The sequence below is a fragment of the Sus scrofa genome, chromosome 1 (genome assembly GCF_000003025.6).
Source record: "Sus scrofa isolate TJ Tabasco breed Duroc chromosome 1, Sscrofa11.1, whole genome shotgun sequence".
NCBI lineage: Eukaryota > Metazoa > Chordata > Mammalia > Artiodactyla > Suidae > Sus > Sus scrofa.
Window position 1 is genome coordinate 114,581,373 of NC_010443.5, and position 27,294 is coordinate 114,608,666.

Genomic DNA, 27,294 nt, shown 5'->3' on the forward strand with positions numbered 1-27,294 from the left:
GCTTTCTGTATTTCAAAAGCATGCTGGAAACTTTCCATGGCACATTTGAGCAGCACAGTGAATGGTGTTCAAACATGGACTCCTTTCAACCTGCAGCCTCACTAAAATTTTACATTTTCCTTCAATTGTGAGCACAAAAAGCTTTTCATTTTGTTCCAAAGGAAATGATCTTACCATAGCTCAACGATATCATCATTGTCTGAATAGAGTGGGCATCCGGTGGCCATTACAGAAGGGCTAAAAGCTAAAACCCAAGGGTATAAAAGTTAAAAGCAACTCAGTGGAAATGTCAGTTATAACATTTTCTCTTTGTTTTACAAGAATCAAACTCAGCGAGAAAGAACCCTCAAGCAAGGGAATGAGAATATCAGCACAACAGAATGGTAGCACTCCACTCCCCCTCCAATAAAAAGGCTTTTCAAAACCCATAAGCCTCTGCTTTTCTATGTGGAAGAGAACTGTGCTCGAAATGATTACTACATATAATTCTTCCATTTCACCAAGAGGCACATTCACACTTTTCTACCAACTGGCCAGTCAGATCCAAAATCCCTATCTCACTACTACTATCTGTGTTTTTTCCCTATTATCAGAGTGACATAATTAAGACAGCAATTTTCCGATTTATTAGTCCAGGGTATCAAAAACCTTATTTTGTGTAAAAAGTTAACTGCTCATTCTGTACTTCACAGACTTTAAGACACCCAGATACCTCTCCACTGAAGCCACACCTATAAACACAGCCAAAATATGACAGGAGTTCCTGTCTGCTCAATCCTTTGGTGTAAACACCTTATTCAGCTTTATTATCCACAACTTGGCACAGCAGTCTTCAGTATGAGATGGATGATGAGTAGAAAGTTGCATACTCAGGTTCTTAGCAATGAATTAGATTCTGGAAGTGCAAGGAAAAAGTAGATAATAGCAGACATATTTCATTTGCAGAATAAAATTTCCAGCAGAATCTACTTTCTTGCTGATTTGAGCTGCTTGGTTGAATCTTGGTCCTTCATAAAATTGCTTTGGGTCTTGATTGAAACATTTATTCATTCTGCAAATGTGTATTTGACTCTACTATGTGTAAGACACTGCCTCAGGTGCCAAGGGAGATAAAAAATGATCTTTTTTCACTCCTGGACTTTTTTCTTTCCACAAGTTCCCTTCACACGGATTACACACAAATGGCACTCACCTCACAATCACATTTCTGATAATGCCTTTGTTAGGGCCTTATTTCCTCTCAGTAAGCCCCTGTGCATACCAAGAATACAGCTATCATTTTATTATTATAAAGGTAATATACATAGTGGTTTTTATAAAATTCAATCAAGGAGGGCTTGAAATGAAAAAGAAAATTTCCCTCCCAACCACACTACGAATCCCACAGCCCAGAAATAAGCAGGTTTCAGGAGGCTTTTTCCAGAAATACACATTTCCAATCAAGAATTAAGACTTTTTTAAGGAGTTCCCATCGTGGCTCAGTGGAAATGAATCTGACTAGTATCCATGAGGACACAAGTTTGATCCCTGGCCTTGGTCAGTGGGTTAAGGATCCAGCGTTGCCATAGTGTAGGGTAGGTCACAGGCATGGTATAGGTCATAGGCATGGCTGTAGTGTAGGTCACAGGCGTGGCTCAGATGTTGCGTGGCTGTGGCTGTGGTGTAGGCCAGCAGCTACAGCTCTAATTTGACCCCTAGCCCGGAAACCTTCATATGCCATGGGTACAGCCCTAAAAAGACAAAAAAAAAAAAAAAAAAAAAAAAAAGACTTTTTAAAAACAGTAATGAGATCTTAGTATACTTTTATTTTAAGCAAGGTGCAAAAGTCTATTTTATGAGTTTTTATCAGTACTTACAAATTTGACTAATGCCATAATACTTATATCTTAGTTTATTTAACCAGTCCCCTTGAAAAGTATTTAGGCTATTTCTAGTGTTATGCTATTATAATGCTGCAATAAATTTTCTTGTTGTTTGCCAGCCCACTTTTGCAGGTATGTTTATGAGATAAATTCCTAACTGTGACAGGGCTGAGTCACAATACGGACAGTTTAAGTTTTGAAAGATAATGCTGTGTCTGGTACCAGTGGCTTCCTACTCACAGCAACTGCCCCTCTCCCTGGGGCCAGCAAAGCTCCAGTTTTGTCCCCTCTCCTCCAGTGCCCACATGGAGCCCAAGATTGGTCTAAGCAAGCTATGGGAGCCCCATCTCTCCATGCCAGTCATTGGCTGAGAGGTGGGCATCTGACCCAGTTTTGCCAATGTAGCACACAAGTTCTGCAAGGGGCTTTCAGCAAAGGTTTTCTCTGCTTTCCTCGTTTCCTGCCTCTGGACAGCCCACAGCACCGTGTATGAGGATGTGGTAGTTGAAGCAGCTATAGCCACAGTGGGACCATAAGGGGCCAAACTTGAGGACAAATGTCAGACACTGATGCTGGCAAAGAGGGAACATATCTGGGTCTTCCATTAATTAACCCCAAACTGCCCTAACTTTGAACTTTCTTGTTTACGTGAGATAGTAAATGTCCTTACCATCTAAATCACTTTTATTTGGGTTTTGTCTACTTAGGTGCTGGTGAAAGTATTCCTACTGCCAAACCGTTCTCCAAAAAGAAGTCTACTGGATTTATAATCCCCCCACCTCCAAGACCAATAGGAGAGTGTCCCCTCAGAGCCTTGGCTTCACAGGGTTCTAGTCCTCATCTATTTTTAGTGCATCTTCTGTTAATAGCCAGAGTCTTTTCTTCCTTGGATAGCCTAGCAGCTCTTTCCCCCAAAAAAGGACACACTGCAAAAAGGTAACACAAAGGGAGACCAATATTTCATTCTGCTCCCTCTGAGGCAGTGCAAAGTTCACCTGGCTACTTAGGAAAGTAGACACTGTCACTGCAAGGCCAGGACATTATCCAAAATGCCTTAGAGCCGGACACAACTCTCTGCTGGGCTGCAACAGTCACCAGGTTGTGGAAGGACAGCCCAGACTGGAAACTGGACAACCTAGTTCGAATCTGCAACTTATGAGCTGGCTGGTGAAGTCACCCAACCTTCTGAAGCCTTTTTCTTTTTTTTTTTTTTTTTTTTTGTCTTTTTGCTATTTCTTGGGCCGCTCCTGCGGCATATGGAGGTTCCCAGGCTAGGGGTCTAATCGGAGTTGTAGCCACCGGCCTACGCCAGAGCCACAGCAACGCAGGATCCGAGGCGCATCTGCAACCTACACCACAGCTCACGGCAACGCCGGATCGTCAACCCACTGAGCAAGGGCAGGGACTGATCCCGCAACCTCATGGTTCCTGGTCAGATTCGTTAACCACTGCACCACGACAGGAACTCCTGAAGCCTATTTCTTTTAATGTCAAAGAAGGCCTCCTGAAACACAAGTCCAGGATCCTTATAAAGATGAGGACAGGATGCATGAAGGCCCTTGGATAAACTGTCAGACTATTAGAGGTGGGAGTTTGGCTGACTCCCGCAGACCTATGCTGAGAGGTGGCCAGGCCAAGGGTAAGCTGAGACCTGGCCTCCGTGGATACTCTGGCCCTCTGCTCTACATGTCACTCTTGCCACCACAGTGGGCAGCCTTTCAGGTCGGACTGCTGACCAGGAGCATCACTTCTGCTCCTACCACAAGAAAGCAGACCTCCCAGGAGCACTGTCACAGCAAATGAATATCAAGTGATATTCAGTGGAGTCAGCACGTACCAGGCGAATTTACAGCAAAGACCGAGGCCTGGGCTGGTATCTGGACAAAAAAGATATCCAGCTGGCCTAGTTAGCGAGCCCCCAAAAGACTGGTTTGGCCTATACTTTTCTCATCCCTCTCATTCATTCTGGACCACCACGGTGGATTCAATCACCATTTCCTGCATTCTACTCCCCTGTGATGGGGTTCTGTGTCCCGTCCCCTTCTTTGCCATGTGGCTTTGCAATAATACCTCCAACGAGAATGGCCACAGTATACTTCCCCACCACAAGGATGTTGGGCTTGGCCACGGGATTTGTGTTACCAATGGTTATGCCCTGTTAGGCTACTGAAATCTGCCACAGATGAGATGTCCTAGGTAACCATTGCCCGTTCAGCCTACAGACCAGAATAAGCACACGTGGAGGGGACCTGAAGCCAAACAGAAACCTGGAATCTAGCCCGGCCCAGCCAAGGCCAGCTTAGGTCAACCAATCAATACTCAACCAATAGATGACCTGGTAGAAAAATAAATGCTTATAGTAATTTTTGCAGTGGTAAGACACTGAGATCAAGGGATTGTTTGTTATGCAGCAACATTATGTAGCAAAACCTAATACAACAAATAAATGGTCAATATAATGGTAAGTTTGCCTGGCACATAGTAGACATGCAGTAATAAAATATCTGTGCTTATTTTAAGGAGATTTTAATTCATCCATCATTCATACATATAAACTCCGATACACATTAGGCCCATAGGAACCAGAGCACAATGAATACAAAAATACTAATTCCTCTAAGTATCTTTTTGGTCTAGCAAAACCCCCAAGCTTCCTAAATTCTACTGGGGGAGAGGGGTCACTGTTGACAAAGCTTCTATTCACTTCATTCATTCATTTATTGTCCTGGGTTTAATCACAGCAGGGATGAAATTCAGCATCTGTGCCCTGTGCTTTCAGGGCCACACCCGTGGCATATGGCAGTTCCCAGGCTAGGGGTCCAATCGGAGCTACAGCTGCCAGCCTACACCACAGCAACGCAGGATTCAAGCCGCATCTACGACCTACACCACAGCTCACAGCAATGCCAGATCCTTAACCCACCAAGCGAGGCCAGGGATCAAACCTGCAAACTCATGGTTCCTAGTCGGATTCGTTAACCACTGCGCCAAGACGGGAACTCCAAGAATTTGAATTCTTTTTAATGAATCCCTTTGACCTATTAATCTTCATTTATTCACTTCACATACATTTACTGAGCACCTGTGATACTCTAGGCTTTTGATGGGGATCTGAGCTAGAAAACAGCTCATACAACTCCTAGTCCCAAACCCTGGCTGTGCAGGTGCACCAATGACCACAAATTAATTATTTAAAAATATAGTCAATAGCCACAAGGAATATTGGGAAAAACTCCAATGTCGTCTTCTAATTTTACTTTATAAAGACTTACATTTCACTTGCAAAGGTGACAATTACACATCCCTCTCCTTTCATCAAGGACAAGAGAGAAGATGGTTTGAAGCATGTTTTTTTTTGTTTTTGTTTTTTGTTTTTTTTTGTCTTTTTAGGGGCACACCTGCAGTATATGGAGGTTTCCAGGCTAGGGGTCGAATCGGACCTGTGGCCACTGGCCACAACCACACTAGATCCGAGCCACGTCTGTGCCCTACACCTCAGCTCACAGCAACACCAGATCCTTAACCCAGTGAGCAAGGCCAGGGATCGAAACTGCATCCTCAGAGATGCTAGTGAGATTCGTTTCCACTGAGCCACAACGGGAACTCCTGAAGCACGGTCCTTCTTACACTCACATCCACACACAGAGAGTTGTGGCAGACTTAGACATTTAATGACCTGTGGCATGAAGTCTTTTCAAAGGTCTTTGGGAAATCTAAATAAATTACATCCACTGGCTTGCCTTTCTTCCCACATTTATTTTCTCCCTCAGAGATCTTAATAGATTCATCAAGCATGATTTCCCCATCTACAAGTTTTCTTTAAGGGTCCAGTGATCTCACCCTCTCCCATGGACAGCACAGACCTGCCAGGCAGGGAACTGAATTAGCTCTGAAAATAGGAAGCATTCCTCCATTCTAACAGGGGGCTCACAGAAGCGAAGCGTCAGAATAATAAGACCATACATGTATACACCTCCCCACACAGACACCATTCTAAGCACGCCATATAGATTAATTCATTTAAACCCAGAGGCAGGATTTGGACCCAGGCAGTCCAGGGCCAGTGTCCAGGCTCATCACCACCAGGCCCTACAGGCTCTCTGCAAATCCCAGCCTGTGCCACACTCTGGGCTTCCCCACCTTCCTGTCCTGGGCCAGCTTGATGAGGATCCCCAGGAAAGCTGCACAAGGGGAGGGCCATGCTAAAGTGGCCTTTATTTCAGGACACTGCTTTTCCCTGGACACTCCTTGTGATAAACCCTAGCATTTCCCATGAAAGAACCTTGTAAGCTCCCTAAAGCTGCCAATATCCTGCTTCCTCTTGGCAGGGCCTACTCACCTCTAGATCTGGACCAAAAAGCAGAGCCTCCTCAGCTCTAAGGGCCCATGGCTCTTAACCCAAGAAATCTCAGAATCCTTGCTGAGAGCTCTGTCTTTTCCTGAAAGACTGAGCATCTCAGGGCCCTGAGCTGCTCTCCTAAATTCTTAAGTCTCTTCTTACTGAAGTCCCCACTTTGTTACTAAGCTCAGAATTGAGGGGTGGGGGGTGGGGGTGACACACCGTCTCCTTTCAGTCTAGTCTCTCTCCAGGAGCTAGCTTTACATCTCTATGAAGCTTCAGGCTTCTCTGAATCTTCTCCCCAGGGGTGGCCAAAGGGCGGGAGGCGGCTGGGTGAGAATAGAGTCCAGATTGTCTGAGTCAATGACAAGCTACAAATCTGGCCCAGGCTTCCACCTGGAAATCTAAAGCAAAGGATATGATTAAAGGCACAAGTTAAGGAGCCCTCACTCCACAGCTCCTCATTTAGAAGCCCGCAGCGGCGTTAAATGTAAACACTTCCCAAGAAAGCTTTAAAACAGAGGGAGGTTTTTATTAAACGACTTAATTGAGGGCCACTTCTCCTGTGGAAAGCTTTCAAACAGAGGAATAAAAGGGCCTGGTGGGTGTTTTCCAGACACTTGTTTTTTAAACCTGCCATGCTGTCCTGAGGAAATGAAGCCGGTGTGTGTGCTCCTTCTGCTAACTCTTCAGCAGAAATATCTAATGAGACCTAACCCCCACCACCCACTACCCCCCACCGCCTGCTGGCACCAAGAACCCATTGTGACAGCCTCATTCCAACACTCCTGGCAAGGGTCACAGATGAGAAAAGTAGAAAAAACTAAGGCTGGCCAAAAAGGACCCAAACAAATGAAAAAGGACATTCTCGAACTTGCAAACAGGACATGACGTGGGAGAACAGACCTGGCAAAACTACAAAGACACCAGGTAAAAAGAACGAAGGGCTGATGGGTGTCACGATGCATGGATGGACCTTGAAAACATGATGCTAAGTGAAAGACGCCAGACCAAAAGGCCACGAGGGAGTTCCTGTAAGTGAGACAGCAGAAATGAATCCGACTAGTATCCACGAGGATGTGGGTTCGATTCCTGGCATCGCTCCGGCGTGACTGTGAGCTGCAGTGTAGGTCCCAGATGCGGCTCGGATGCCGCATTGCTATAGCTATTGGCTGTGGCTACAGCCAGCAGCTATTAGCTTCAATTCAACTCCTAGCCTGGGAATTTCCACATGCTGAGGGTGCAACCCTAAAAAGCCAAAAAAAAAAAAAAAAGGGGGGCCACCTGTTGTATGATGCCATTTATATAAAAGAACCAGATAGGGAAATCCAGGGAGCCAGAAAGGAGACAGGTGGTCCAGGCCTGGAGGGGAGGGAGGAACGTGAAATGACAGCTTACTGGATGAAGCGTTTCCTCTGGGATGATGAAAAAGTCCTGGAATTAGATGGTGGTGATGTCTGCACAATGCTGGGAATGTACTTAATGCCACTGCACTTAATTACACTTTAAATTGACTAAAATGGTCGATTTTACCTGGTGTGTATCTTACCACAGTCTTACCACATCTTACTAGTAACACCTCATCTATGGCGCTAAGCTTCCCATGGGCACTATGTACATCTTAAAGACAGATCACTTCTCCCTGCACCTGTCCTCAGGTGGGTGCTGTTATCATTAGCCTCAGCTTACTGGTGAGGAAACCACAGTACAAGAAGGTCAAGAAACCTGCCCAGGGTCACTTAGCAAACAGGAGAAGAACCAAAGGATGAACCCAGAGGTGACCAGGCGGCTCTCAGCCACAGGCACTCAGAATCATGCTCTGCTGCAGGAATGTTTTCTGGGCCTACTTTACCACTTTGCCTGCAACGTGGATATTCCTTGCTTGTTGAGCCCTAATCCCTTTTTAGTGGCATTTCCTGAGTGACCACTATCTCCCCTTTCACAGAGAGGAAAAGCAAGCCTCCTGAGGTCGATAGCTGACATCAGGCCACACGGTGGCTGCAGGAGCCTGGCTTCTCCTCCAAGGTCCCACACTGCTGTTTTCTTGAAGAGCCAGGTTTAACAACCCTGAGATGTTAAGGGATTTTTTTTTTTTTAAATCTTATGTTATTTATATGTAAATCTATATGTATTATTTATATGTAAATAGGTGCACACAATTACAAACGAAGGAGCACTTAATGGAGAGGAAGCTCTTCCCACACTTCAGGGGCACTGTGGGGTAACCCAGAAGCACCAATAAAAGGTTAAATTCCATTCTCTCCACCCCACTTAAGAAAGCTGAGCTCTTTGTCACTGGCCAATAACTCCCTTTCATGAGACCTGTTAAAAAACACAACCACAACCACTGTTAGAGGTGCCACCTTGCCAGGGCTCTCAGCCTCAGATTACTGTCTTTGGGGGGCTGCCCTGTGTCTTGCAGGGTGTTTAGCAGCATCCTTGGGCTCTACCCACTAGCTACCACCAGCACCCCTGGTTGTGACAACCAAGAGGTCTTCAGACACTGGCAAGCAGGGAGGCCCCCATAATGTCAAAGAGATGTAGCCCTAACAGCTCTATGAGGTAAGAGTGACATGCCCATTTCCCCGATGAGGAAACAATCCCCAAATGGATGAGGAACCAGCCCAGACCACCACACTCCTTGTGATGAGCAAATGTGGCCTCTAACTCAAACAGGCGAGATCCCCATGCTCTCACCCTACAACGTCAAGATGGAATGAGAAAACAAGAGACTGATTTACCTTCCACCAGCTCACTTACTTAAATGTTAAACTGGGCCTGCCCAGGGCAGATGGCCAATGGGCTAGAACCCTGCTGGGGTTTGATCCTCAACTCCAAGGAAAACAGTGCTCTGCTGGCAAGAACAGTCCCAACAATGCCTGGAAATCTGAAGGGCCTCCTTGACTTACAAAATAACCTGTGAGCGGGGGGCAGGCATGCTCCTTGAATAATAAATGCTCGAAGCACAAACACATATCACTGACCATGAAAGTCTGAGATACATGTTTTCAAACATGCTTTTTTCAAGAATTCCTCCTGACTGGAATTCCCATTGTGACTCAGCAGTAACACACCCAACTGGTATGCATGAGGACAAGGGTTTGATCCTTGACCCCTCTCGGTGGGTTAAGAATACGGTTTTGCTGTGGCTGTGGTGTAGGCTGGCAGATGCAGGTAAGATTGGACCTCTAGCCTGGGAACTTCCATATGCTGCAGGTGCAGCCCCAAAACGACAAAAAAAAAAAAAAAAAAAAAAAAATCCTCCTGATTATGATGATGAGAGATTCCCCCTACACTCTCACCCTTTTGAGTGTTCATATGCTTTTCTGTTTAGAAACCACTGTGGCTGCTAGTAAGACAGACATGAAATTCAGGAGGTCACATTTTGTAATTCCTGTCGTGGCTCAGTAGTAACAAATCCTACTAGTATCCATGAGGACATGGGTTTGATCCCTAGTCTTGCTCAGTGGATTAAGGATCTGACATTGCCATGAGCAGTGAGCTGTGGTATAGGTCACAGATGCAGCTCAGATCTGGCGTTGCTATTGTTATGACACAGGCTGGCAGCGACAGCTCCAAGCCAACCCCTAGCCTGGGAACTTCCATATGTCTCAGTTGCAGCCCTAAAAAGATTTTTAAAAAAAGATGTCACCTTTCAAAGGGCTGACCGACTTCTGCCCTTCCTCCCAGAAAACTTTACTGAGTATCTATTTTCTGCTAGACTCAAGGACGTGAGATTAGTCAAAATATTCCTCCTCTTTACTGGTTTTCAGGGGGTTCTTCTGTCATTAGCAAAGGGCACTGATGGGGATCTAATTGCTGAGATAAAGGCATATGTAAGCAGTCAATGATTTGTGAAGAAATGAATGAGTGGGTGCATCAAAGGCATGAATGAAGAGCCCGTGCAGTAACCAGGGTTCAGGGCCCAGAGAGGCACAGCTCAGGGCCAGATGAGTTTGAACCCTGGATCTGATCACTTGGGAGCCACAGAGCTGTGACAAGTGACATATTTTCTTAAAGCCTTCTTTCCTGCACCTGTAAAATGGGTTTAAGACAGTACCCACTCCACAGAGCTGCTATGCTAAACTCTCTCAGACAGGACTGGAGCGAAGTGCTCTAGGAACATTTGCTATTTTGACGAGAATCACTGATTTGGGGAAGACTCTTGGGAAATATGGTGACCCTCTGCCTCTTCTGTACCCCATCCAGGAAGTTGGACTCACTGCAGGTACCCAAACCATAGGGAGAGGTGGTCATGCCCTGAGCAGACCAGACCTGAGGCACCAGGCTACTAGTGGTTCTAATCCCCCGCCCCCCACTTCCCTAGTTCCTCTAACCTTACACCCCACCTCACCCCTCAAAAAGGTGACTCGGGGCAGAGCAGACAGTTAGGGCTGAGCTGGGCTGACTGCATGTGGAACAAAGGTGCTCAAGCCCCAAACCTGAACCTCACAAGTGAAAAAAAAAATCTTAAATTTGGTAAACTTCAGCCAGCAGTCCCTTAGCAAACTCCTCTCTCTTATCTCTCCCTCCATTCTTTCTCTATCAGTACCTCTCCAACTCCTAAAGCTTTCACTGTAATCACCACTCTCAGTAAACTTTCCAGGTTTTTGATATTTGATTAGGGCAAGGAGAGAGGCTAATCAACTTTTCAGCTGCTGCTGTGTAATTCTGAGTAAGTCACTGTTTTTAATAAGGAGGATAAAAATCTCAGAGGAAAAAAAAAATGGTAGAGAAGCAAATCTTTTTTTTTGTTTGTTTTTTAAGCTACCTGTAACACAGCTACAATACAGCTCAAGGATATGGATTAGTTCCTAGGATATACATAAGGCCCTTTTCATGACTTCGAAAACCGGCCATTTCTTTTTCCTTTGTGACAAAATCACAAGAGGGCAGCTGTTACAGCGGCTCAAACTCTGGGCTGGAATCCCCAAACTCCCACTCAGTACCAACTTCAAGACCTCACCAGGTTCCTCAACTGGCAAATGGGACCAACAGCACTGACCACTGACGTCACAGGACCCCTGGGAGGTGTCTTAGTCGCAGGGTGTCCTGCCCAGATTGGACTCCAATTTGCAAGGGAAAACAGTGCCAGTTTCACATGCAATAAAATGCAGGGCTGGAGAGCCAGGGGGAGAGAGAGGTAAAATTTGAATTATTGAAGCTAAGACTAGAAAATCTAGATCATCTTGCCTCAATCCTATAGCAAAGAGATAAACAAGAGGGAAAGATTATTAATAATAAAAGGGCTTTAGATACAAGAAAACTAAAGTAGTGGGCCTCCACATCCCCTACCTAAGGGAAGCAGAAAGCCTTGGGATTGGGCAGCAGGGGACCAAACCCACCCTATGAAACAAGACGCTGCCAGGCAGGCTGCTGAAATCGCCCATGACGAATGCCCTGTGTGCTAATCCCAAACACTAACTCCATGACGACCCTCCACCGAGTCCCCTGGAAACGTTCCCCGGGGCTGACCCTTCTTAGGGTGAAACGCAGAGCCAGAGCCCATTGTACTAATGGACACACATGGAGTAACCCTGTTTTCAACTCACCTTTACTAATTACAGGTCCGCACGACTCTAAACCCTCTAAACCCTTCTTATGTGCAATTTTAAGAGCTTGTGGTAATTACAATGCAGCGACCTTTTGTTTTTGTCAGGAGCACCACGTAAATAGGAGTTGAACGTGCACGGCTTCGTTTTGCTCCAGAATGTTTAACACTGCATTTTGCTTTTCATCTCTTACCCAACAACCAATTATCTCCAAAAATTCAGAGGTTTGCAGGGCTTGAAGAAATGTGGAGATAACTTCTCTCTATCCTAGGATTTGGGATCCATTCGGAGCCTTCCTCAACAGCCAAATCTATCCTCTCCATGAAAAAAGCCAGAAAAAATAGGATTTCATAAAATCTCCCTGGGGATGACAAGCCTGCAGTGATCTTCAGTCTAATATTACACATCATCTAGTAGAAGCAAACAGTAAATCAATCCAGACCGACGGGAACTGTGATGTCAGAAAAACAAGGCACAGGAAACACAATTTCTCAATCAGCTCTGCTTCAGAGGTGCACGGACCAGTGGAAAGGCCTTACCTTTGAATTCAGGCCTCCCAAGCACTCGCAACATCAGGCTGCCATTCCTTCCCATCACCTGCCCAAGATCCAGCACCTCTTTGGGTTTCAGTTTCCTAATCTGTAAAATGAGGCCGCTGCCACCTGCCTCTCAGGAATGTTTGAGTTTTTGAGCAATGGGGGACAAGGCTCCGCTTGCCACCCAACACATGCAAGGTGGACAATCAACAAACAGAACTGCAGTGACTACTTCTGCAGGCCAGCTATTTGGAAACTGCCTTCCCAAAGCAGCGTCAAGTCCAGTTTTCTGTACGTTCAAGGAAAGCTGAGCTAAAGGGACAATAGGATGATAAATAATGAAGTCCACACACTGACTGGAGCCACAGACAAAACCAAACCACTTGCTCTCAAAAGTGCTACAGTGGCCGTACTCCCCTTCCAGCTCTGCTGCACAGGAGAGGTAGCCACCACTCACGAAGCTTCTGCTGCCAGTTGCCAACATGCCAAAAACAGATCCAGGCACATTCTCTGCCAGCTGCCTGGCCGCAGGTCATTTCCCTGCACTGCTAGCTTAAGTACCCCTGAAGCAAATCACTCTTGCCAGAATCCTGTCTCTTCTTTCCTCACTCTCCGCCTTCCCCAGATATGATCTGTGTGCAAACTCTTTCCTCTCCTCCATCAGCAAAGTAACTGAAATCAGTTATTCAAAACTTGACATAGGGATTCAATAAAAGATTTTAAACCTGAGTAATGCTTTCCCCGGGCCTGCAGTGCCCCATGAATTGACAAGTTATCCACCTAACCAGGTGACAAGTGCCAGGTGCAACCTGGGACCCCCCACCCCCAGTTCTTCATGCTCACTGTGAGTGTAAGAGCTCCCAGCTTACTAGAACACCAGTTTACATCTCAAGCTCCATAACTCAGAGACTGCACCCTGTTTACCAAGAACTCAGTGAGCCATCCAGAGCTCTGCCAGGAGTGGGGTCTTTACAAGAACTGAATGTGTTAAATGAGTGAATAAAGAAATGAAACACCAGGAGTTCTCGTCGTCGTGGACACAGTGGTTAACAAATCCAACTAGGAACCATGAGGTTGTGGGTTTGATCCCCAGCCTCGCTCAGTGGGTTAAGGATCTGGCATTACCGTGAGCTGTGGTGAAGGTCGCAGACGCGGCTCAGATCTGGCATTGCTGTGGCTCTGGTGTAGGCCCACAGCTGTAGTTCTGATTCGATCCCTAGCCTGGGAACCTCCATATGTCACGGGTGTGGCTCTAAAAAGCAAAAAAAAAAAGAAAGAGAGAAAGAAATGAAACAACAAAACTTTGGGATGAATTTAAGATGATGCACTCTCCCTCCCAGGGATCCTGGTTTGGGGGACAAGGGACAGTGCCCAAAAAAGAAAGGGCAAGTGGGGTTGGACTGGGGTGTTTGACTGAAAGCTCCACTAAGCTTCCCCTACAGGAAAGTCTGTCAACCCCGGTAACTATTCCCATCAACCCACCCCTTTTTTTTTTTTCTTTTCCACTTTCAGGGCTTTCATGCCATAGCTTGTTTCTTGATAAAAGCAATGTCATGTGATAGAATAAAGTAAGCACTCGGTCACTCAGGGAAAATTATCCAATTTTACAATTCCCCTTGAACTTTGTTCTTCTCCTCTAATGCCTCTCAGCCATTTCACTGCCCTTCAGTGCCAGGATCACAGGAGGGAAAGAAAGGAAAAGCACAAAATCAGCCGTGTTGTTTTTAAAAAGGTCAATGGCATCTCTTGGATAAATATGTTGCAGGTAGGGAAAGGGCGTTAAGGAGGCCATTAAACTCTTTAACTCCTCCCACACCCCATCAGTACAAGCAAATTAACTGTCCCCACTCGAAGGGGAAAAGAAAGAGAAGCCAGCAGGGCAGTCTAAACACAAACCCAAGATCTCTCCTCTGAACGCTGAACCATTTCTCTACAGGAAGAAGCCCCTCTCTAACTCCTCCTTCACTTACTTTCTTCTAATCACTTTAGAATATCAAAGCGGCTACTCTGAAGAGAAATGTTTAAATAAATCGATTTTAGTCCATATTTACATAGGCTTTTTTTCCCCCAGAATGTACCATTATGTTGACAGTTTAACTACTGCTGTTCAGGTGCAACTTTTCAGGCACTAAAAGTTCAACAGCATCCTCAAATTAACATTTTCCCCCCAAATGGTGACAAGATTAGCAAGTTCACAAACCAGTCAACAGCATGGCTTCATTTTGTTGGCCTGGTCCAAAAAAACTCAACGTAGGAAAACACTTTCCATATGGTCTTTTCCCCCCAAAGGTTGAGGATTGGGGTCAGGGCCCACCCTGTGAGACCATGCACTCCACATAACCTCCACTCTCCAGCCCAGGCAATTGAGACTGCTGCCCTGGTGGCCTCACTTCCAGCAACGGAATACAGTGAGAGGGGCAGGGCAAAAAAAGAAAAACAAACGGGGGAAAAACTCTACAATTTTATATTTTTCAAAATGAGTGTTCTTTTGATTCGCATTAGAAACTAGAAATGAACACAAACATTCCTCCACCTCTGGAGGGCACTCTTGAAAGTATGTCACCCCACTACTAATAAAAATGCAATACAGAGGACCAACACCTAAGAAAAAAACAAAATCTACTAGTTTGTGGCCAGACAGCATACAGGTGGGAATCTAATACAAACATCATTCTTAGGTACCATGGTCAATTAACCAAGACCCCAGGAGATTGTCACAATAGCAAGGACACATTGAAAATGCACTTTAAGAAGACATGTGATCAAATTCAGTCAATGTACATATATGTTCAATTTTTCCTTAGTACTATTTCCCTTTTTTTTTTTTTTAAATGGCTGCACCTGCGGCTTATGGAAGTTCCCAGGTTAGGGATCAAATCCCAGCCACAGCTGCAACCTATGCCACAGCTGTCCCAACACTGCCCTTTTTTTTTTTTTTTTTTTTTTTTTTGCTTTCTAGGGACACACCCACAGCACATGAAAGTTCCCAAGCTAGGGATTGAATCAGAGCTGTAGCTACCAGCCTATGCCACAGCAACATCAGATCAGAGCCACGTATGCAACCTACACCACAGCTCATGGCAATGCTGGATCCTTAATCCACTGAGTGAGGCCAGGGATGGAACCTGAGTCCTTATGGAAGCTAATCAAATTCATTTCCGCTAAGCCACAATGGGAACTCCAATGCTAGATTCTTTAATCCACTGCACCAGCAGGGGTTCAAACCCATACCTGTATAGTGACCTGAGTCAGTACAGTCAGATACTTAATCCACTACACCACACCACAGCAAGAACTCCTCCCTATCTTTTTTTTTTTTTTTTTTTTGTCTTTTTGACTTCTCTAGGCCGCTCCCACGCATATGGTGGTTCCCAGGCCAGGGGTCGAATTGGAGCTGCAGCCGCCAGCCTACACCAGAGCCACAGCAATGAGGGATCCGAGCTGTGTCTGCAACTTACACCACAGCTCACAGCAACACTGGATCCTTAACCCACTGAGCAAGGCCAGGGGTCGAACCTGAAACCTCGTGGTTCCTATTCGGATTCGTTAACCACTGAACCACGACGGGAACTCCCCTCCCTATCTTTTTTAAGATTATCTGGTAAATGGTAAAGGTCTCACCTCAGATGTGTCATGCTATAGGCACCAATTCCCCAGATGTTATTCTATTATTATTTAATAAGAAATAAACACTGTGTTACATCTGCTGGGCTTAATCACACATCAGGAATAAGCCCAATCTACACAATGAAACTTAACACACATAGTGACACCACATCAACCACAAAACCTTAAGGATCTTGCCAGCTTGAGTTCTTAAAATAAAATAATACACATTTATGCAGAATAATTATTTGTGCCAGAGGATCTCCAAAAAGTGATGGATTCCTAAACCAGTTTTCCTCCTTTTAATCTGAAATCCTTTCCAAAGAGGACAAACAAAATGTCGCTTAATTTTCCCTAAACAGGGCAACCCTGTATTATAACCTTGAACCTTGCAGTGACTTCTTGATTCTAATTCCTACACTCCCACACCCTTGGCAGAAAGTGCACTAGCAATATTTTGTGTAAACCGAAAAACAGAAGCCAAGGAAACTCCCGAAAAAGGCACCATCTGCAGCTTAAAGTTGGAAAGCACCAACCCACAGGTTCTTCAGGTAAAGAGGTGAATTACAGAGGGCAAATCTCTAGTAGTTCAGAAAATGGCTGTGGGAAGCAAAAATCACCACACATTAGAATCACCTGGCTTTTGAAAAGTCCATTGTCCAGGCTGTGCCCCCGACCAGCTGAATCAGGATCTCTAGATGTGGGGCCCAGGCATCAATAATCGTTAAAACTCTCCAGATGTGCAGCCAAGTTTGAGAACCAATACCCCAATGATTAATTACCAAGGTGTTGTGAGCAAAGCTAGAAAAACACTGCTGCTTTAGGATGAAAGGGTATACACCGAGTAAATACACAAAGTTTAAAAAAACAAAAAAACCCTATGTAACTCCTACATGACAGCCAAGCACCTGCATAGAGGCCAAGCAGTGATGCAACTTGGAAAAGTCCCTTGGAGAGCTAGGATATGTGCTGTACGTGAGGCAGGGGCTTTCAGGACGACCTGCCTGGAGAGGGAGAGAGGGACGCCCACCCGCCTTTTCTTTTCAAAGGGTGGTCGGGACCAGCATGCCCAGAAATTAAGTAAAACAGGGTCGGACAGGAATTGAAGTGCTCTTTTGGGTCCAGGAGGAACCCTGGCTCATTCTCAGCTGTCACTCGAGCCCGAGGGTCGAGACAGGGGTGCAAAGGCTGCCAATTCCTCTTCAGTACAAGGCGTTCCTGGAGCCCTTTCCTCGCCCCTGGCCTGGACGCGGGCCCCGGGGCACCCGACCACCAGATATGCCTTTCTTCCCGCAGCGCGCGGGCGGGAGTTAGGAGGGTACCTTCCAGCCCCAGGAGCCGCGCGCTGGGCGGCGAGCGCTGCGCAGCACCAGGCTCCGACGGCGAACGCCGCGCACCTGGTGGAGTCCGAGTCCTCTGGGTCCCGCTGCCTAAGCAGACACTTCGGCCCGCGTCCCCCGGCTCAGGATCTCCGCGGCCGCCCCCGGCTCACTTACCGTCACCGCCGCCTGTCGGGTCCAGCTCCCGCCGCAGCCAGCGGAGTCCAGCCCGAGTGCAGGGGCCAAGGCGCCGCCAGGAGGCCGGGCGAGCCGGGGCCCCGCCCCGCCCGCTCTCGAGGAGGAGGGGCCGGGGCCGAGCGAACACCGCCCGGGCCGGGGAACTCGGCGCCCCCACCCCCTCCCGGGCCCGCTCGCCCATCCCGCTCCACCCGCGCCGCGGGCCCTCGCCGCACTCCCGCGTCCTCTGGCGCCGCCCGGCCCTCTGGACGCGTCTCCTCGCACCCAGACACCGCCCGTAAACTGCACGGCCGGGACCGCGCCCGCCCCGCGCCAGCACTTTCACCCCACCCGGCCTCATACTCCCCTCCAGCAACGCTTTGTCCTCCTGCTTCCCCAAGAAGTATCCCAACCGCCTCTCCACCTCCACCTCCACCTCTAAGCCAGAGCCGCGGTTGTTCCAAATGCCCGGTCTGCTGGAAGCCGAGCCTGGTTCATACACCCCCATTCGACTTCTATCCCTTCCCTACGGCCCCTTTGCCCAGTTTTCTCCCTACTTTCCAGGCAGCCTTTTCCTTCCCACCTGGTCAAAAACTGTAAGGCATAACTTTTCTCCTACAGCAAATCTGAGTATTTATTGAGCACCTACTAAGTCTAGAAATACGGGTGGGGAGGTTTAAGCTTACGGTTGCCACCTAAAATCAAACAGTAATGTCTTAAGGAGACAGGGAAGCGAGTTCCCAAGTTCACACTGCTGATTGTAGTAAGAGCTGTGGGGATTAGAAGTCAGATTTTGCTATTTAGTTTAGGTATCTAGTTGAGATTCCGGGGGAAACTGCAGAATGCCACTGACCAGCTGTGGGAATTTGAGCAAAGAACGTTCCCTCATCTGGGAAATGAGGAGGATACCCACCCCAACAGATTGCGAAGACTGCCTAAGAAAACAGATATGGAAATGTCACACAACCTGTACTTAGTAAATGTTTGCTGACAAAATGAATCAAATAGACACCTTAAAATTCAATAATTTTTTAAGAATATAAAAAGATTTAAGGAGTTCAGGTTGTGGCCCAGCAGGTTAAGAACCCAACCAGTATCTAGAAGGATGCGGGTTCAATCCCTGGCCTCGCTCGTTGGATTAAGATCTAGCATTGCTGCAAGCTGTGGCATAGGTCACAAACACAGCTTGGAACCCTCATTGCTGTGGCTGTGGTGTAGGCCAGCAACTGCAGCTCTGATTGGACCCCTAGCATGGAACTTCAATATGCTGCGAATGAGGGCCCCCCCCAAAAAAAGACTTTAAAAATAAGAGAATTCAAGAAAATATTTGCAAATCATGCACCTGATGAGGGATTAGTATCCACAATAAAGAACTCATTAACTCAATAGCAAAAATACAAATAATCTTTTTCTAAAATGGGCAAAGGATCTGAACATTTTTCCAAAGATGGAGACATCAACAGGTGCTCAACATCACCTATCATCAGGGAAATGCAAATCAAAACACAATGAGCTATTGCCTCACACCTGTCAGAATGGCTATCATCAAAAAGATAAGTGTTAGTGCAGATGTGAGAATGTAAATTGGTGCAGCCACTATGGAAAAGAGAAAGACAAATACCATATGATTTCACTTAAATGTGAAATCTACAAAAAACCAAACCAAAACAAAAAAACAAGCTCAGATATAGAGAGAATAGATTGGTGGTTACTGAGAGGTTACTGATAAGGAATGGTTGAAATGGGTCAAGGAGGTAAAAACTTTAGTAATAAAATAAGTCATGGATTTGTAATGTACAGCATGGTAACCATAGTTAATACTGATTTACATATTTGAAAGCTGCTAAGACAGTAGATCTTAAAAGTTCTCATCATAAGGAAAAAATATCTTTGTAACTGGCTATTAACTAGACTTATTGTGTTGATCATTTTGCAATATATACAAATATCAAATTATGTTGTATACCTGAAACTAATATCATCATACTAATTATACCTCAATAAATAAGTTTATTTCTAAAGCAATAGTGATGGGGGTGGTGGGAAGATCTGGATTCTACTTAAGAATCCAAAGGGGACAGCAAGTGTCAAAGGAGTCTTTTTGGAGGAAGTAGGGTTGAGCTATTCTATAAATACTGGATCCAGGTGCAGGTGCATCCAGGAAGACAATCAAGGTGGACAGGGCATATGGACAGTATTCAGAGGTGGTCCAGCTTTCCAGAATGAAGGCTGCCTATGTGTCGCAGGATGCACACTAGAAAGGAAGATGGGGTCAGATGGTGGAAAAGGCATCTGATACCAAAGTAAGTGCGCTTAAATTAAAAAAACAACTTGGACACCTCGAAAGCTTAGAGTAGAACTTGCATCCTACAGAACAGAGGGCACTGAAATGACACTGGAGGCCTAGGACAGCAGAAACCTGCAGCCCAAGAACCACCACAGCGATGAGAGAGGATTGCAGCAAGGAGGGACAGGGAAGAAAAAAATTCCAAAGATACCACCTAGGACTTGGGAAGCAGATGTGTACAGTGGCAGAGCGGGAAGGGCAAAAACAAAGCTGAGACAAAGTTGACGTTTCAAGGCTTGTGACTTGGAGCACCTTAAACAGGGCTGATTTTGTTATGAGATATACTGAAGTTTCCATGAACTTGAGGTAACAGTAGCACTTTTCAGCGGAAATGCCCCACAGAGGCAGGAGGTGGGGTTGGGAAGTAGAGGGCAAAGAAGAGGTGCCACGGCTGGACCAGGTGCCAGGAGAAGAGAGTGAAGGGCCCTTACTTAGAGCTAAGCAAGCACAGGTCACCAGCCAAGGAAGGGGGAAGGTCCCTGAGAGCTATAACGAAGAACCAGGGACGTCGTTGATGAACCAAAGTATGGCAGTTCATGAAGGAGAGGCTGGTGCCAAACATCACTATTCTACTTCTCCTGTACACCCTTACACAAGGAGCTGGACAAAGCATGCACTCAGTACTTACTTGTTAGCTCTCTAGAAAGCATTTAATCAGCAAGTGACACCCCCCATCCCAGGCAGATATTTTGCTGATAGTGAAAATAAAAGGAGCCATTCCAGGCAAGGAGAGAAGCAGGATAGAGATCAGATTACTAGAGAAAGTGCTTTGGATGCTGCTACTGTCAAGATGCACCTCAAGCCCCTTCAGTGAAAATAAACCTTTCCCCTCAGAGCAAACTTCTGAAAAAGTGAAATGCCTCCTTCCTTTACTTCTATTGCTTCTGTGGATGTTGTTATAAAGCCTGGAGAGAAACATGTTTTTTGATTTTTGGTCAATTGCAGCAACTTGCTGAAGAGAAATATTCAGGAGGAAGAATAGAGAAAAATCACCTCTTTTCTCCACCAACTTTGTGTACATGGGAAACATGATGCAGAAATACTCAGAGAAATGCTGTAGTGTAAATAACATAGAAGCAGAGAAACAGAACACAGGAAGGGCCACAGAAGGGAAGCAACACCATGAAGCGCTTCCTAAGGGTCGAACTGTGAGGATGCAGTGAATGTGGGTAACAGAGTGGAAGAGCATTCGCAGAAGATGCAATCAGACACACAGGAAGCAGGAAGAAGTGCACAAAGAAGAAAATAGTAAAGTGGTTTGTTTGGTTGACACGGAGAAGCTATGCCAGGAAGAAAGATGGGGTTGGGAAGGGATCCTGGAAAGGTCGTTTTGTTTTTTGTTTTTTCTTCTTTTTTCTTTTTACTGCCACACCTGCCAGCATGTGGAAGTTCCTGGATTAGGAGTCAAATCAGAGCTGCAGCTGCAAGCCTACACCACAGTCGAGGCAACACCAGATCCAAGCCGCCTCTGTGACCCACATCACAGCTTGCAGCAGCACCAGATCCTTAACCCACTGAGTGGGGAATTGAACCCACATCCTCACAGAGACAACGTCAGGTCCTTAACCAGCTAAGCCACGATGGAAACTCCTGGAAAGAGGTCCTTTGGATGGAGGCTTTAAGAGGCTGCCTTGGTTTGGGTTGGCCTAAAAATAGAATCTGAGATAGGATCTGAGGCAGATGTACCAGTGCTGTGTGCAATGCGCCCCTTGAGAAGCACAATGGCTGCAGGGCTCCCAGAACTAACAATCTGGAGGTCAGGGGTGTGGAGATGTTTTTCCATGTCTCCAACCAGGACTGCCCCTGGGCGCTACATTCACCATCCCAGCTCCCATCCTGAGAGGGCTCCCTAAAGTGGGAAGCAGTCAGACTAAGTTGACACCAAGTTTGCATGGAGCTGTCCCGGTAGCTTCAGGTTGTCCACTGCCCAGCTCTCACACGCTCCTCCTATAGTGTATGGCAGCTGGCAGCTTCTCCAGAGCTATCCCTCTGCTCCATCCATCCCACTCTGTCTCACAGCAGTGTGACTCCAGCAAGACACTTCCTCCCCTTGAACAGCTTTCCTCAGAACCCCAGAGGTCAGACTTCTAGCAAGGTCCTCTGGGCCTAGCACCACATCTTCTCTGCCACCCAGTGAAACCCAGCTATCCTTTCCAAGGATGCCCCACCCTGGGCCCAGGTGCAGGGGAGGTGGATCCTTGGGTGCCCAATCTCACTTTTAGACCATTCATGCTTCCCACCAAAAGTTAAGAATCGCTGTCTTAAACGAGTCACTTTCAGGGTTTCCATTGTGGCCTAGCGGAAACGAATCCAACTAGTATCCATGAGGATGTGGGTTCTATCCCTAGCCTCACTCAGTAGGTCGAGGATCCAATGTTGCTGTGGCTGTGGTGTAGGCCGGCAGCTACAGCTCCGATTCAGACTCTATCCTGGGAACTTCCATATGCCACATGTGTGGCCCTAAAAAGTAAAATAAATGAATAAATAAACAATTCAAAGAGTTCATTTATATAGGTGCTGGGGAAGAGACTTAATATACCAGTTACATTAAATTTCTGTTTGACCTTCTTGAGTCCCTTGGGCAAGCAAACTTGGTAGGTCTTCCTTCTGTTTACAGAAAAAAAACTAACTCCTTGGCAAGATGTGGAAAGATGCTCTGGCCCAGACTGACAGGAAATTCAAGTTGAGGGCCACGCCCTGCCCACTCAACCCCCACACTCTGGGCCTGCTCTCAAGGTCCCTTTCATTGAGAAGTTTCTTCCCTCTTGCTCTAACCCCTAAAGGTGTAGCTCAAGTGCTTCCTCCTCCGTCCCTCCCTTTTGCCTTATAGAGGGATTTATCATAGCACCCATTTATTTGTGATTCAACCCTCCCATACACGTGAGCACCTGAACCCTAGGGAGAGGGTCAGAACTTGGGGGATGTGTCCACCAGCACATAGCAGCTGTTCAGTAAATGTTGGATGAATGAATGAACACATGCTGGTCAGTGCACACAGGAAGAGCTATCAGGTCAAGGATCCAGCATAGGTCAAAGCTGTGGCTGGGATCCCCGGCTCAGAACTTCATGTGCCACTGGAAAGGAAGAAAGGAAGAAACGCCACTGAAAACAAGTTTTGAGCTCACACCTTGTGGCCAGACCAGGGAATTGCCCAGCTAATCTGAATTCCAATGAAGACTTGCCATTGGCCTTGGATTAGTAACCCTGTAAAATACCAAAACCTTGGATCCCAAGTTTGTAAAGGGAGGTGATATTCACGTACCCAACAGGGAAGAGGTAGAGTCTGATTACTACTTAAAGGTCCCAAGTGTAACTGTGGAAAAACAAATATATGTATCGTATGGAGGACTGTAATAAGGGTGCCATTAACACTTTCTTCATCTGGGGGAGACAGATCAAGAAATTATTCCTTTATTTTTTATGCTCTCTGGAGTAGGACATTCCTATCGTTTAAGTGAAAATGCTGAAAGAAGTTTCATAGTAGGAAAAGAAAGAGAAAAAAAGAAAGAAAGGAAATCAAGCAAGGCTTGAGTTTGACTCCATGCTGCTCTTACCCTAATTACTCTAAGGGTCCCACAGATTTTTCCCACAGGTGTTTCAACTTGCACAATAAATTGTTTAAAGATCAAGTGGGGGAATTTCCTTCATGGCTCAGTGGTTAACGAACCCAACTAGAATCCATGAGGATGCAGGTTCGATCCCTGGCCTCACTCAGTGGGTTAAGGATCCAGCGTTGCTATGGCTGTGGTGTAGGCTGGCAGTTGCAGCTCAGTTTTGACCCCAGCCTCCTGGGAACCTCCATATATTGAGGCTGCAGCCCTAAAAAGCGGGGTGGGGGGTGGGGGGGAGAGAGAACATCAACTTCAGAGGGATTAAGTAAGTGCAAAGCGATTTGTACACATTTTGTCAATCAGTTGGACCCAAGCAGGTCTGGACTTTTGGAAGCTTCGCCTGTCTGCCTAGAGGTGCAAGAACCAGGGTCGGAATGTCAAAGCCCAGAGGGAGGACTTCCCGAGAAATAGGAGATGTTTACAATCGCCATCTCCTTAGTCTTCCCCACACTACCAACCGATACTAATTCCATGAAGATGCATTTGTTAAATATCATCCCCAAAGCATCCCTGGCTCTGTTAAAAACAACTCCAGCATAAAAACATTTTCCATTTTCTATTGTGCTTTGGCCAACGTCAGGACAGGTTACATTCCAAGATTAAAAATAAAAACCTTTAAAAAAAATTTTTTTTTAAATTTTGAATCTGTGGACTGTTTTCTCTGTAGCAAATTAATCAACCATTTGGGGGATTGAGTTACTTGGTACTAAATGACCCAAGCCATCTTGAGGGCCACAGTCTCAGACCAACTGGCCAATGGATGACATCTGAAATACCACATCAAACGTTTTCCAATGCTGCATTTTTGTTCGTTTACAATGGCCAACACCTTGTAATAGTGGATTTCTCCTTCCAGAACACATTTTTCTTGGACATGACTAAAGCAAAATTAGCAAGCTGGGACTATCTGATGGCTAAGCCTTGAAATAGAAGGCTAGAATTTAGTTTATCTTGCAGAAGTAGACCCAATTTATTTCCCTAGAATGTAAGTGTGAGGAATTACCTTAGGGTTTATGAACTGGTCTACTCAAGAATAGGTTCAGGTCCATAGACTGAGGGAGGATAATGTGAGGAAAAAGAATGTATATATGCATGTGTGACTGGGTCACTTGGCTGTATAATAGAAATTGATAGAACACTATAAACCAACTATAACAGGAAAAAAATCTTTTAAAAAAAGTTCTCCCAGGTGATTTTTTTTTGTCCTTTTTTTTTTTTTTTTTTTTTTCTTTTTGTCTTTTTAGGGCTACAACCATGGCCTGTGGAGGTTCCCAGGCTAGGGGTTGAATCGGAGCTGCAGCCACCAGCCCACGCCACAGCCACAGCAACTCGGGATCCGAGCCACATCTTCGACCTACACCACAGCTCACGGCAATGCCGGATCCTCGACCCACTGAGCAAGGCCAGGGATCAAACCTGAGTCCTCATGGATGCTAGTCAGGTTCACCAACTGCCGTGTCACAACAGGAACTTCTCCCAGGTGATTCTAATATGCAGACAGGATGATGATCCTGGCTCTGATAATACTTTGCTCATAGGACTTTCTCAAGAGCAAATTCTCTCATTACCTTTTTTTTTTTTTTTTAAGAGAGACTACCTTTTGAGGCTGGAGATGGACCACTGTTTTATAGATCAATTTTCCAGGCAAGAGACCCTAACTGTATTTTATCTGTAATTTATTTCCATCAATGAAAGTCTACTTTACATCACAGTGAGACAATGTTTTTGAAATACGAACCACTCCTCACCCTCTTCCCCTCTACCTCTCCTTTCCAAGACCCCATTTGCCTGTCACCTTCAGGATGGGAGGGGACAGGGTGGAAGGCAGAAAAAGGAATCTCTGAGTGGGAGTTTTCAAAAGCCTTTGGCCTGAGAGCTCTCCTGCTCTAGACTAAAAATTGGGGAAATGTGAGGCTTATGTATGGGATTTGCTCTGGGAACTAGAACATATTAATCTAGAGTAGAAGGAAGAGGAAATTACAAGGTAGGAAGGGGAGTTCCCATTGTGGCTCAGCAGTAATGAATCCGACTAGTACCCATGAGGATGCGGGTTCGATCCCTGGCCTCAATCAGTGGGTTAAGGATTCGGCATTGCCATGAGCTGTGGTGTAGGTTGCAGACGTGGCTCGGATCTGGTGTTGCTGTGGCTGTGGTGTAGGCTGGTGGCTACAGCTCTGATTCAACCCTTAGCTTGGGAACCTCCATATACTACAGGTGCAGCCCTAAAAAACAAACAAACAAATAAAAACCTAAAAGGTAGGAGGACGAAGAAACCAAACAGGAAAAAAAAATGGACATAAGGGCCACCACAAGGGACTTGACGAGCACTGTGGGAGCCGCCTTGGCCCCCAGACTCACTGGCTGATCCCCCAGTGAGGGTGAGGCTCCCCTGCCTCCGCAGTCAGCCTTCTGCCTGGCGGCCACCCAGGAGAAAGATGCCCACTTGTGCCAGCGACTTGACACACTCCCCTACTCTAGATACTGGGTGCTCCATTCCCAGTTTACCACAATCTAGAAAGTTCTTAAGCCCCAAGAAAGAGGATGGAACTCAGGATACCACATGCTAATAAGATGGCCCAGATATTTCCACAGGATTACAAAACTCTTAGAAAATATAGCAGTAAAAGATGACACCCACAAACATACTTCAGTTAATTTTTTTTTTAATCTTTTTAGGGCTGCACCCACAGCATATGGAGATTCCTAGGCTAGGGGTCGAATTGGAGCTACAGCTGCTGGCCTACACCACAGCCATAGCAACTCGGGATCCGAGCCACATCCATGACCTACACCACAGCTCGCGGCAAAGCCAGATCCCCAACCCACTGAGTGAGGCCAGGGATTGAACCCGCAACCTCATGGTTCCTAGTCGGATTTGTTTCCACTGCGCCACGACAGGAACTCCCAGTTAATGTTTCATTGCCTTAATATTCACACTTAATACCAGAAAGAAATCTGTCCATCAGCTCTACATTCCAGACATCTCAGAATTATAACTTCCTTAAAGGATATAACACAAGTTGAAAACATTTTAGGAAGGAAAGTAATTCACATTTGATGTTTTGTAGACTGCTTGCTAAGTATGACACTGAGGGACATATAAAAACAGTATAATGTAATAAACTGAATGCGGCCAGAACATTCTGCAGTCAGGGAGCTCTTAGGATCACACACCATCTATCTTAATTACATCCCTGTCCAAAAGATAGAACACCACAGGAAGGATGTAGTTTTAACTAGCTTGGAGGGCTATAAAATAGTCACCTTGTTATAAACTCTGGTTGTTACATACCAGCAAGGGACAAAGTGTTTGTTTTCTGTTTTAAATTTTGTTTTCATAAAGCTACGTTGCAAATACTATGGATTTGCAAGGAACCATAAAATGGGAAGACATTTTTCAAGAAAGGACACTTTATTGCCCCTGAAATACAGCAGCCAGCATGCTGATGCTGCTGAGTCTACATTTCTTTCTTCAGCTGTTACTATTTGAAGGAGGGATACTTAATAAAATTGATAGTTCTCAAAACTTTGTTTTTTGGAGAAAATTTTTTGCAGATGGATGGTGGTAATGGTCACACAACAATGTGAATGTACATAATGCCACCGGTCTGTACACTTTAACGTAGGGTACATGGTATAAATTTTATGTTTTGCAGATTTAACCACAATTTAAATTTAAAAAGAATAATAATAAAGAGCCTATGGCTCCAGAATGCGGGGATGAGGGGGAATACAAAAACATTATTTTTGTGGTTTTGATTGTGTGTGTGTACACATGTATGAAAAAAGGAAGAGAAGAGATTATATTTACTAAAAAATCCAAAATGTTCTGGTTGTGTCTGGCTGATGGAAATGTAAAATGTGAGCATCAATGCACATTGCGGGTTAGTAAAACACCTGAAAAATGGAGCAAATCTGAGTCTGCATCTTCCTTTATAAAATATT

The 27,294-nt window shown here is 45.7% G+C and overlaps 1 protein-coding gene across 5 annotated transcripts in view; it reads right to left on the reverse strand.

Moving 5' to 3' along the window:
• The window catches only part of CGNL1 (cingulin like 1), a 204,184-nt gene that overhangs the window by 157,225 nt on the left and 19,665 nt on the right, over positions 1 to 27,294 (reverse strand). For 2 of the 5 annotated variants that reach the window (XM_021094676.1, XM_021094685.1), the window contains exon 1: positions 17,392 to 17,479. The exons of 1 other annotated variant lie outside the window; for it this stretch is intronic. The gene's annotated coding sequence lies outside the window, so the exon portion shown is untranslated. 2 more of the 5 variants (XM_021094658.1, XM_021094672.1) reach the window with 2 other exon arrangements.